Source organism: Eubalaena glacialis, chromosome 3 (assembly GCF_028564815.1).
Source record: "Eubalaena glacialis isolate mEubGla1 chromosome 3, mEubGla1.1.hap2.+ XY, whole genome shotgun sequence".
In the NCBI taxonomy this organism is placed as follows: domain Eukaryota; kingdom Metazoa; phylum Chordata; class Mammalia; order Artiodactyla; family Balaenidae; genus Eubalaena; species Eubalaena glacialis.
Genome location: NC_083718.1, coordinates 106,845,374 through 106,859,073, shown reverse-complemented (window position 1 = coordinate 106,859,073; position 13,700 = coordinate 106,845,374). Strand labels below are relative to the sequence as shown.

Here is a 13,700-nt window from a genome sequence, read left to right as displayed (position 1 = left end):
CCCCCTCCTTGGGTTCAATCAATTTACCGGAATGGTTCCCAGAACTCAGGAAAACAGTTTACTTCTAAGATTACCAGTTTATTATGAAAGGACATAACTCAGGAAGAGCCAGATGGAAGAAATGCACAGGGCAAGGTGTGTAGGTAGGGGCACGGAGCTTCCAGGCCCTCTCCAGGCCAGCCACTCTCCCAGGACCACCACGTGTTCACCAGCCCAGAAGTTCCCTGAACCCTGCACTTTTGGGGATGTTTGTGGAGGCTCCATCATGTAGGCATAATCAACCATGAACCCAATTTTCAGCCCCTGTCCTCTCTCTAGAGAATGGGGGTAGAGGGCTGAAAGTTCCAAGCTTCTAATCACAGCTTGGTCTTTCTGGTGACCAGGCCCCCTCCAGGAGCCCATCACATGTCAGCTCATTAGAACAAAACACATTCACAAAAATCCAAGGGATCTCAGTGTCCACAACCCAGGTCAAACACCAGATATTGGAACAAATGACTGCTTAGGAAATTACAAGGATATTAGGAGCTCTGTGCCAGGACCTGGAGGCAGAGGCCAATGTTCATTGTCTCTATTGTCTCACGCCTTTTGTAAGAGGACAGGGCTTACAGTTAGATCGCTTTTGTTTTGGGGTGGGTGACCTATTGGAGAATCAGCCCAGAAATCCTACCGGCTCCCAAATACCAAAAAGTTAATCAATAAATCTAAATATGTAGCTGTAGGTGAACTTTGAACATTACTGAAGGCACAAAGCAGATGTAAAGAAACTTCCAGTGGAACCACTAGACCAGGCTGAAGAATGTAAGCAGAAGCTCTGTACAAGCCCCAAGTGGCAGCAGAGTCCTGGAGACAGCCAGGCTTAAAAGAGCTGCTGCCATTGCCACCACAGACCCAGAGTGGCTACCCGTTCAATGCTAGGAGTGGAGAGTCATGAGCAGGACCCTCAGAGAGATGAGTTGAGGGGGCAGGAGGCTACCAGGACTCAGAGCTGCCCCTGTGGTACAGGAGCTACATCTTCTTCTCTTAGGCTATATTTTTGTGTTCACCCCCTTAACCTCGGCTCCAATAACAGTGCCTGGCACATAAATAGAAGTTGAAAGTCTCCCAAATGCTGAACTCTGAAAACATAATCAAATGTATCTCAGTGAAGAGGAAGAAGCAGCATTTGTGGCACACAACACTAATTTTTCCTCAGTGCTTATTCTTCCCTTCTCCTTTTAGTAATAGATACTCTTCCTCTTTTCAGCGGGGCATATGGCCACTCATCAAGGAAATACACTTCCCAGCCTCCCCTGCATTTAGGTTACATGATTAAATTCTCTCCAGTGGAATGTGAGTGGAGGTGACAGAAGAAACCAAGCCACTGGATGATCTTGAGAAATAAAACCAACAATAGGCCTTGGCTTGCCTGTCTACTATTGTGTAAAAGAAAAATAAAATTATCTCATATTTTGTGCTTTCCGGTACAGCAAGTGTGCTTATCCCTTAGCCAATACTGTATTCAAACAACATAATTTGACTACTGAAGGAGCTCTCCAACAATATCAAGTTTGAAACCAATGACTATATAGAAATGGCACCAAAGCCAAAGACTTATGACAGAGAGACTAAAGCCCAGAGTCAACTGAAGTATTTTAATATGCTAAGAAGATTAATAAGGGCCTACCTGCTAAGGAACGCTTAAAGTACAAGATTGAGGAAGATAGAATCTCACTAAGAGAGCCAGATAGTAAATTAAAAAATGGCAGTGGAAAATAGAACTATCAATGTCTATTTTACTTTTTTCTCAATCAAAGAGAATAATCTTGAAAGTGGAAAGATTACAACAAACATGATCAGAGAGAATAAAATGAACAAGCGAGAGAGAGGATGAAGTGCAGCTTCTGCATCTTGGGCCCAAATTACTTCCAGCCACTGACGTCTTCTACCTGAAGCTTTGGTTCTCCCAAGTTTATAAATCAGAGAGCAGGTGTCAAACGCCAGACTCAGAGGTGCCTTAAAAAGACTAGTGGAAATATGCCCTTGGGGGTGGAGGGCAAGGCCTCGAAAAGTGTGGATCAAATGGCCTGATTTGTGAGAATTACTCGGATATGAATTCATTTGGTATTTTTTGTTTGTTTGTTTATTTGTTCATTGTCTTCTTTACACACACACACACACATCATGCGTCAATTAAAATGTAAACAGAGACATTGTCAGTCTTGTTTTCCACTGTGCCTAGAATAGTGATTAGTACACCCACTGAGAGGGTTGTTTGATTGACTCTCTTCAAGCTTGTTTCTGGCACACAGACATGTTGCTGTTTCTCCCGGCTTAACAAAAAATTTCTGTGACTCCATTCCCCCTGCCCAAAACCATCCCAATTTTTTTTTTTTTTTTTTTGTCTCCCTGTTACAACATAATGCAAGAGTTGCCTATACTCTCTGTATTGGTCTGCTCTGGGTGCCATAGTGAAATACCACAAACTGGGTGGCTTAAACAACAGAACTGTATTTCTCACAGTTCTGGAAGCTGAGAAGTCTAAGATCAGGGTGTCAGCTGATTTGGTTCCCAGTGAGAGCCTTCTTCCTGGTTTGCAGACTGCTGCCTTCTTTCTATGTCCTCACCTGGCCTTACCTCCATGTGTGCACATGGAGAGAGCAATCTCTCTTTCTTCCCCTTCTCATAAAGCCACTAAGCCTATTCTAAGGGCCCCAATCTCATGATCTAATTTAATCCCAATTACCTCCCAAAGCCCCCGTCTCCAAATACCATCACACTGAGAGTTAGGGCTTCAACATATGAATTTGGGGAGATACAAACATTAAATCCATAACATTCTACCCCTGGTCCCCTCGAATCCATGTCTTTCTCATATGAAAATACATTCATTCCATCCCAACAGCCCCAAAGTCTTAATTCATTCCCACATAAGCTCTAAAGTCTAAGTCCAAAGCCTCATCTAAATAACGTCTAAATCAGGTAACTGTGAGTCTCCAGGTATGATACATCCTGAGGCATAATTCCTCTCCAGCTGTGAAGCAAGGTATGTGCTTCCTAAATACAATGCTGGGCCAGGCATAGGAAAGACATTCCCATTCCAAAAGGTGGAAATAATAAAAAGGGAAAGATGATGGGTCCCAAGCAAGTTCAAAACCTAGCAAGGTAAATTCCATCAGATCTTAAGGCTCTAGAATAATCCTCTTTGGTTCGACACTGTCTTACTTTGTTCTGTGGCTTTGCTGGCAGTGGCGGGGGATGGGGGTTGTCATGCCCACAAGGCTCTGCAGGTGGTCCCAGCCCCATGGCTCCAGAGGGGACTCCTAGTACCAGGGTGTTATTTGGAGGTCAGAGGCTGTCTGGCCTCTTGAGACTGAGGTGGAGGCCCTGGTGATCTCTGAATCACCTTCAGGGTCACTTTTCCCTCTTCTTGAAGAGCAGCACACATTCACAGCCAAACAGCTCTATTGTCCTGTCCCATCAAATCCAGGAAGTCCAAAAGCCTTCCTTAATTTCATCCCATTTCCATCCCATTCAGCTCATACTGGTAGTATTTCTATTTATGTAATCCCATAAACTCTTTATCAAGTGATAGTCCAGCCACATCCTTGGTATTCTCTTCAGAACACACTTTCTCATTTTTTGCAATATGGATAGGCCAAGAATTTTCCAAATCTTTAAGTTCTGATTCCTTTTTGCTTAACAATCCCTTCTTCAATTCCTATCTCTCCTCCCACATTTTACTATAAGCTGTCAGGAGAAACCAAGGCATTCCTTCAACACTTTGCCTAGAAATCTCCTTAATTTGTGAAATAAAATTCATATTTATGGCAAGACAAGAAAAATTTTAACATAAAACTTCTTCTCTGTCCTTTGGGCTCCCCTCTCCTCGCACTGTGCTTTGTGTATCCTCATTATTCATTAACCAAACCTCCCCCATCAGCAGGAATACCTGCTCAACCATAAATAGCAACAATCTCCTAGCATCAAGACAACTCCTTGGGACTTCCCTGGTGGTGCAGTGGGTAGGACTCCATGCTTCCAATGCAGAGGTCCTGGGTTCAGTCCCTGGTCAGGGAACTAGATCCCACATGCATGCTGCAACAAGAGTTCACATGCCACAACTGAGGAGCCCACGGGCAGCAACTAAGGAGCCCTGGAGCTGCAACTAAGGAGCCCGCCTGCCACAACTAAGACCTGGTGCAACCAAATAAATAAATAAATAGATTTTTTTTAAAAAAAAAAGACAACTCCTTAAAAGATAACATTCCTTCTTGATCTTGTAAAGGGTCACATGACCCACCACGATGGCACTTAAAACTGGATTATGTAAGCTGTCAATAATATGTCATTTAACGTACAGCCCTCTGTCTCAAAAAACTTATATAAACTGTGTCTTGACTTCTAAAGGGTGGAAAGGTTCTCAGAGCATCCTGAAATGGTCTTCCTGGGTTATAATCCTCAAATTTGGTTTGAATAAAATTTTCCAATTCCTTCTTAGATCAACTGATTAATTTTTGGTCAGCAGTTAAACGTCCAATTTCATTGCTCAAAAGGTCTACCTTTCACAAATCTAAAATACAACACAAATGAACATATCTACAAAACAGAAACAGACTCACAGACATAGAGAATAGACTTGTGGTTGCCAAGGGGCAGGGGGAGTGGGGGAGGGAAGGATTGGGGGGTTAGGATTAGCAGATGCAAACTAGTATATATAGAATGGATAATCAACACGGTCCTACTGTATAGACAGGGAACTATATTCAATATCCTGTGATAAACCATAATGGAAAAGAATATGAAAAAGAATATATATATGTATAACTGAATCACTTTGTTGTACAGCAGAAATTAACACAACATTGTAAATCAACTATACATCAATAAAAAAATTTTTTTTAAAGTTCTACCTTCCACAGAGCACTAAAACGGGAACACAATTCATCAAGTTCTTTACCACTTTATGCTAAGGATCACCTTTCCTCCAGTTTCCAATAATATGTTCTTCAGTTCTATCTGAGACCTCACCAGAATCATCTTTAATATTTGTATTTCTATCATGAACCTCAAAATTCTTCCAGCTTTTACTCATCACCCAATTCCAAAGTCACTTCCACATGTTTAAGTGTTTGTTACAGCAGCTCCTCGCTTCTCAGCACAAAAATCTGTATCAGTCTCTGCAGAGAAACAGAACCAATAGGCTGTATATATTAATATATATATAGTGACTCAATTCCTTATAATAAAACTCTTTATATTTCCTTTATTTTTATATTTAATTTTAAAATTTTGTATATTTTTATAATTTTATGTATATGAAGAGATTTATTATAAAGAATTGAGTCACACAATTATGGAGGCTGAGAAGTCCCAAGTTGGGCAGTCAGCAAGCTGGAGAACTAAGAGAGTCAATGACACCACTCCAGTCTGAGTTCAAGTTTGAAGGCAGGAGAACACTGATATTCTAGCCCAACGACAGTCAGGCAAAGAGAGACTCTTCTCTTACTCAGCCTTTTATTCTATTCAGGCCTTCAATGCATTGGATGAGGCCCACTTTGAAGAAGGCAATCTGCTTTTCTCAGTCTACCAATTCAAATGTTAATCTCCTCCAGAAACACCCTCACAGACACACACAGAATAATGTTTAACCAAATATCTAAGCACCCTGTGGTTCAGTCAAGTTAACACATAACACAAACCATCACACTCCCTGACTCCAGTTCTTCTCTTCCCATTCTCAGTTAAGCCCGCCCCAACAGGCTTCTGTCCTCAGCACTTCATGGAAACTACTTTTGTCAAGGTCACAGTGTCCTCTGCTCTGCTAAAAGTCCATCTTCCTCATCTAGTTTGACATATTAGAAGGATTTGACATGGTAACCACCCCTCTTCCTTGATATATTCCATCTGACTCCCAGGACACCATGCTCTCTGTGATTTTCTTTACCACACTGGCTCATCTTTCTAAGCCTCCTTTGCTGGTTTCTCCATTTTCCATGACGTCTTTTTTTTCTTTTTTTTTTTTAACATCTTTATTGGAGTATAATTGCTTTACAATGGTGTGTTAGTTTCTGCTTTATAACAAAGTGAATCAGTTATACATATACATATGTTCCCATATCTCTTCCCTCTTGCATCTCCCTCCCGCCCACCCTCCCTATCCCACCCCTCTAGGTGGTCACAAAGCACCGAGCTGATCTCCCTGTGCTATGCGGCTGCTTCCCACTAGCTATCTATTTTACATTTGGTAGTGTATATATGTCCACGCCACTCTCTAACTTTGTCTCAGCTTACCCTTCCCCCTCCCTGTATCCTCAAGTAAATTCTCTAGTAGGTTTATTCCAGTCTTGCCCCTAGGTTCTTCATGACCTTTTTTTTTTTAATTCCATATATATGTGTTAGCATACGGTATTTGTTTTTCTCTTTCTGACTTACTTCACTCTGTATGACAGACTCTAGGTCCATCCACCTCACTACAAATAACTCAATTTCGTTTCTTTTTATGGCTGAGTAACATTCCACTGTATATATGTGCCACATCTTCTTTATCCATTTGTCTGTTGATGGACACTTTGGTTGCTTCCATGTCCTGGCTATTGTAAATAGAGCTGCAATGAACATTGTGGTATATGACTCTTTTTGAATTATGGTTTTCTCAGGTTATATGCCCAGTAGTGGGATTGCTGGGCCATATGGCAGTTCTATTTTTAGTTTTTTAAGGAACCTCCATACTGTTCTCCATAGTGGCTGTATCAATTTACATTCCCACCAACAGCACAAGAGGGTTCCCTTTTCTCCACACCCTCTCCAGCATTTATTGTTTCTAGATTTTTTGATGATGGCCATTCTGACTGGTGTGAGATGATATCTCATTGTAGTTTTGATTTGCATTTCTCTAATGATTAATGATGTTGAGCATTCTTTCATGTGGCAATCTGTATATCTTCTTTGGAGAAATGTCTATTTAGGTCTTCTGCCCATTTTTGGATTGGGTTGTTTGTTTTTTTGTTATTGAGCTGCATGAGCTGCTTGTAAATCTTGGAGATTAATCCTTTGTCAGTTGCTTCATTTGCAAATATTTTCTCCCATTCTGAGGGTTGTCTTTTGGTCTTGTTTATGGTTTCCTTTGCTGTGCAAAAGCTTTTAAGTTTCATTAGGTCCCATTTGTTAATTTGTGTTTTTATTTCCATTTCTCTAGGAGGTGGGTCAAAAAGGATCTTGCTGTGATTTATGTCATAGAGTGTTCTGCCTATGTTTTCCTCTAAGAGTTTGATAGTGTCTGGCCTTACACTTAGGTCTTTAATCCATTTTGACTTCATTTTTGTGTATGGTGATAGGGAGCATTCTAATTTCATTCCTTTACATGTAGCTGTCCAGTTTTCCCAGCACCACTTATTGAAGAGGCTCTCTTTTCTCCACTGTATATTCTTGCCTCCTTTATCAAAGATAAGGTGACCATATGTGTGTGGGCTTATCTCTGGGCTTTCTATCCTGTTCCATTGATCTATATTGCTGTTTTTGTGCCAGTACCATACTGTCTTGATTACTGTAGCTTTGTAGTGTAGTCTGAAGTCAGGGCGATTGATTCCTCCACCTCCGTTTTTCGTTCTCAAGATTGCTTTGGCTATTCGGGGTCTTTTGTGTTTCCATACAAATTGTGAAATTTTTTGTTCTAGTTCTGTGAAAAATGCCAGTGGTAGTTTCAGAGGGATTGCATTGAATCTGTAGATTGCTTTGGGTAGTATAGTCATTTTCACAATGTTGATTCTTCCAATGCAAGAACATGGTATATCTCTCCATCTATTTGTATCATCTTTAATTTCTTTCATCAGTGTCTTATAATTTTCTGCATACAGGTCTTTTGTCTCCTTAGGTAGGTTTATTCCTAGATATTTTATTCTTTTTGTTGCAATGGTAAGTGGGAGTGTTTTCTTAATTTCACTTTCAGATTGTTCATCATTAGTGTATAGGAATGCAAGAGATTTCTGTGCATTACTTTTGTATCCTGCTACTTTACCAAATTCATTGATTAGCTCTAGTAGTTTTCTGGTAGCATCTTTAGGATTCTCTATCTATAGCATCACGTCATCTGCAAACAGTGACAGCTTTACTTCTTCTTTCCCGATTTGGATTCCTTTTATTTCTTTTTCTTTGATTGCTGTGGCAAAAACTTCCAAAACTATGTTGAATAATAGTGGTGAGAGTGGGCAACCTTGTCTTGTTCCTGATCTTAGTGGAAATGGTTTGTTTTTCACCATTGAGGACGATGTTGGCTGTGGGTTTGTCACATATGGCCTTTATTATGTTGAGGAAAGTTCCCTCTATGCCTACTTTCTGCAGGGCTTTTATCATAAATGGGTGTTGAATTTTGTTGAAAGCTTTCTCTTCATCGATTGAGATGATCATATGGTTTTTCTCCTTCAATTTGTTAATATGGTGTATCACGTTGATTGATTTGCGTATATTGAAGAATCCTTGCATTCCTGGGAGAAACCCCACTTGATCATGGTGTATGATCCTTTTAATGTGCTGTTGGATTCTGTTTGCCAGTATTTTGTTGAGGATTTTTGCATCTATGTTCATCAGTGATATTGGCCTGTAGTTTTCTTTCTTTGTGACATCTTTGTCTGGTTTTGGTATCAGGGTGATGGGGGCCTTGTAGAATGAGTTTGGGAGTGTTCCTCCCCCTGCTATATTTTGGAAGAGTTTGAGAAGGATAGGTGTTAGCTCTTCTCTAAATGTTTGATAGAATTCGCCTGTGAAGCCATCTGGTCCTGGGCTTTTGTGTGTTGGAAGATTTTTAATCACAGTTTCAATTTCAGTGCTTGTGATTGGTCTGTTCTTATTTTCTATTTCTTCCTGGTTCAGTCTTGGAAGGGTGTGCATTTCTAAGAATCTGTCCATTTCTTCCAGGTTGTCCATTTTATTGGCATAGAGTTGCTTGTAGTAATCTCTCATGATCCTTTGTATTTCTGCAGTGTCAGTTGTTACTTCTCCTTTTTCATTTCTAATTCTATTGATTTGAGCCTTCTCCCTTTTTTTCTTGCTGAGTCTGGCTAATGGTTTATCAATTTTGTTTATCTTCTCAAAGAACCAGCTTTTAGTTTTATTGATCTTTGCTATCATTTCTTTCATTTCTTTTTCATTTATTTCTGATCTGATCTTTATGATTTCTTTCCTTCTGCTAACTTTGGGGTTTTTTTGTTCTTCTTTCTCTAATTGCTTTAGGTATAAGGTTAGGTTGTTTATTTGAGATGTTTCTTGTTTCTTAAGGTAGGATTGTATTGCTATAAACTTCCCTCTTAGAACTGCTTTTGCTGCATCCCATAGGTTTTGGGTCATTGTGTTTTCATTGTCATTTGTTTCTAGGTATTTTTTGATTTCCTCTTTGATTTCTTCAGTGATCTCTTGGTTATTAAGTAGTGTATTGTTTAGCCTCCATGTGTTTGCATTTTTTACAGATTTTTTCCTGTAATTGATATCTAGTCTCATAGCATTGTGGTTGGAAAAGATACTTGATATGATTTCAATTTTCTTAAATTTACCAAGGCTTGATTTGTGACCCAAGATATGATCTATCCTGGAGAATGTTCCATGAGCACTTGAGAAGAATGTGTATTCTGTTGTTTTGGGATGGAATGTCCTATAAATATCAATTAAGTCCATCTTGTTTAATGTATCATTTAAAGCGTGTATTTCCTTATTTATTTTCATTTTGGATGATCTGTCCATTGGTGAAAGTGGGGTGTTAAAGTCCCCTACTATGATTGTGTTACTGTCGATTTCCCCTTTTATGGCTGTTAGCATTTACCTTATGTATTGAGTTGCTCCTATGTTGGGTGCATAAATATTTATAATTGTTATATCTTCTTCTTGGATTGATCCCTTGATCATTATGTAGTGTCCTTCTTTGTCTCTTATAATAGTCTTTGTTTTAAAGTCTATTTTGTCTGATATGAGAATTGCTACTCCAGCTTTCTTTTCATTTCCATTTGCATGGAATATCCTTTTCCATCCCCCACTTTCAGTCTGTATGTGTCCCTAAGTCTGAAGTGGGTCTCTTGTAGACAGCATATATACGGGTCTTGTTTTTGTATCCATTCAGCCAGTCTGTGTCTTTTGGTTGGAGCATTTAATCCGTTTACATTTAAGGTAATTATCGATATGTATGTTTCTATTACCATTTTCTTAATTGTTTTGGGTTTGTTATTGTAGGTCTTTTCCTTCTCTTGTATTTCCTGCCTAGAGAAGTTCCTTTAGCATTTGTTGTAAAGCTGGTTTGGTGGTGCTGAATTCTCTTAGCTTTTGCTTGTCTGTAAAGGTTTTAATTTCTCCGTCAAATCTGAATGAGATCCTTGCTGGGTAGAGTAATCTTGGTTGTAGGTTTTTCCCCTTTATCACTTAAATATGTCCTGCCACTCCCTTCTGGCTTGCAGAGTTTCTGCTGAAAGATCAGCTGTTAACCTTATGGGGATTCCCTTTTATGTTATTTGCTGTTTTTCCCCTGCTGCTTTTAATATGTTTTCTTTGTATTTAATATTTGATAATTTGATTAATATGTGTCTTGGCATGTTTCTCCTTGGATTTATGCTGTATGGGACTCTCTGTGCTTCCTGGACTTGATTAACTATTTCCTTTCCCATATTAGGGAAGTTTCCAACTATAATCTCTTCAAATATTTTCTCAGTCCCTTTCTTTTTCTCTTCTTCTTCTGGGACCCCTATAATTCAAATGTTGGTGCATTTAATGTTGTCCCAGAGGTCTCTGAGACTGTCCTCAATTCTTTTCATTCATTTTTCTTTATTCTGCTCTGCAGTAGTTATTTCCACTATTTTATCTTCCAGGTCACTTACCCGTTCTTCTGCCTCAGTTATTCTGCTATTGATCCCTTCTAGAGAATTTTTAATTTCATTTATTGTGTTGTTCATCAGTGTTTTTTTGCTCTTTAGTTCTTCTAGGTTCTTGTTAAACGTTTCTTGTATTTTCTCCATTCTATTTCCAAGATTTTGGATCATCTTTACTATCATTATTCTGAATTCTTTTTCAGGTAGACTGCCTATTTCCTCTTCATTTGTTAGGTCTGGTGGGTTTTTGCCTTGCTCCTCATCTGCTGTGTGCCCATGACCTCTTAATGTTGGGATACCTTAGGTTTCAGTTCTTAGACATCTCCTCACCTTACAGTCTTTCCATTGGAGATTCTATTCCATCTCATGACTATAAACACATCTCTATGTCCACAATTCTTAAAGTTACATCTTTAGCTCTAACCTCTCTACTGAACTCTCAGTTCATACGTTCTACGATCTCTAATAGACATCTCAACCTCAGCATGTCCAAAATTGAACTCTTACTATCTCCCACCTTCAGACATGCTCTATTCACAGCCTTCTCCACCTCAAAAGATAACTTTCATCTTACCTGATTTCCATGTGGCGTTGAATACCATGGGTCACTCCAGTTCTCTAGATATTTTCTTAGCTACTGTGACTCCACCTTCTAGTTTTCCTCTGATGGCCCTGGCATCCTGAACTCAGCCTCCTACATGGACTTCTATCAATACTCAAAGTTTAGGACTTAAACATTAAGCTTCCTCAGACTTCCGCACACAAATCTGTTGCAGGAAACAAATCTGTTCCAGGGCCCAAGAATGGGCTCTTGTCTAACCCCAGAAATGTATTGTCTGAGGAGATACACATGCTGACAAAGCAAGAGAATTTATTGGGAAAGGGGCGCCCGGGCGGAGAGCAGGAGTGTAAGGGAGCCCAGGAAAACTGCTCTGCCACGTGGCTCGCAGTTGGGTTTTATGGTGATGGGGTTAGTTTCCAGGTTGTCTCTGGCCAATCATTCTGACTCAGGGTCCTTCCCGGTGGTGTGTACATCGCTCAGCCAAGATGGATGCCAGTGAGAAGGATTCTGGGAAGTTGGTAGGACATACAGACTGGTGTCTCCTCTCTCCTTTTGACCCTTCCTGAATTCTTCTGGTTGGTGATAGCTTGTTAGTTCCACATTCCTTACCAGGACCTCCTGTTGTAAGATAACTCATGCAAGTGGTTACTATCGTACCCGGCCAGGGTGGGCAGTTTCAGTCAGTGGTTCCCCTAACAAATCTATTTTTCCAAATACCCATTCTCCAAGCTAGAAACCTGGTGCTCATCATGGTCTCCTTTCACTTATCCTCTACATTTTATTGATCATCAAATCAATACTATCCTACCTTCAAAATATTGTTCATATGCTTCCATGTTTTTCTACCCCCTCTATCTTAATTCAGGCCGTCATTGCTTCTTGCCTCCTAGCTTGTCCCCCTGCCTCCAGTCTTGTACCCCTCTAAATCCATCCACTACACTGGTTTGTATGTATTTTTCTAAAGTATAAATCATTATATCATTTCCTTGATTAAAATCTTTTCCTGTTTAAAATATTTTCCATATTGAAAATCTTCTGTTTTCACTATCAAGTCCAAGCTCTATAGCATAACACTCAAAGCCCTCTAGAATATGATTTCTGCTTACCTCCCTGGCATAATCTGCTACTTAGACACACTTTTTGCACTCACCATTGAAAACTCTTTGCAGTGCCCCACAGCCAAGCTTGTTTCAATTATGCTGAAAAGATAATATAGTACTTTTTGAGTTTAAGTTTATGTAAGCCTCTATACCAGAGCTAAATAAATAGTGGTTTTCAAAAAGAGATATAAATTAAATTCTAGTGGTTTTCAAAAAGAGATATAAATTAAATTCTAGAAACTGCAGAGCTAGATGACAAGCCTCTAGAAAAATTTAGAATGGATAAACTAAAAGATGTTTTATGAGACCAAATGCTAATCACTAGGGGCAGCTTAGATTAATAAATAACTGATTACTACAGGTTAACTTCTTTTATATTTATCAGATTGGTTTATCAGAGGCATGCCTTTGACATAGCGTAATTGGCTCTACAATAACATATATAAAATTTAGTGTAGTTATAAAAAAACTTGTGGTTGTATTTTGGGATCAAGTTAATGGTCTATAATGACAGGGAGTCATTCCCTGTCCCTACCCTTGCCTTTTAGCACCACTTTCCTACCCATAGTCAAGTGTTTCAAGGGGTATGAAACATTTTTTAAATTAAGAATAAAGTTTAATATCAATCTAATAACTATAGCCACAATAGTGTAATGCATCTTGAAGTTGACAAATTATCTGACAAGCTGTGAGCTCTCAGCTTTAGGCCAAGTTGTGCCACTGCTGGATTTAAGCCTGTCCAAGCTTGTTTGGGGAATGACATAGGCAGAACCCACAGAGCTCTCTTTGTGTGAGGAGCTGAGGTATCACCTGAGAGAGAACTTTTCCCAAAGGAATCAGGCAAAACAAGCTGATTCGGTAACAGAGCTTTGGTGGGAGGAGAAGGACAATTCTGAGCACAGAGTGGTGACTGTCAATTATATTTACTGCCAAGAACAATCTCCAAGGACTTATATTGCAGTCCTGTGAAGGGGGGAGTAATGTAAGCAAAACCAAAGAACTGTGTACTCATTATCTATTGTCAGATAACAAATTAGCACACATTTAGTGGCTAAAAACAACACACATGTATCATCTCACAGAATCTGGGCATAGTTTAACCAGGTCCTCTGTTTCAGGGTCTCTCATGATGCTGCAATCAAGGTTTCTGGCATCTCATCTGAAAGCTCAACTGGAGAGGGATCTGCTCCCAATTTCACATGCTTGTTGGCAGGA

The 13,700-nt window shown here is 39.6% G+C and overlaps 1 protein-coding gene across 2 annotated transcripts in view; it reads right to left on the bottom strand.

Moving 5' to 3' along the window:
• Positions 1–13,700, bottom strand: part of FRRS1 (ferric chelate reductase 1) — a 113,718-nt gene that overhangs the window by 74,767 nt on the left and 25,251 nt on the right. The window lies entirely within an intron of this gene.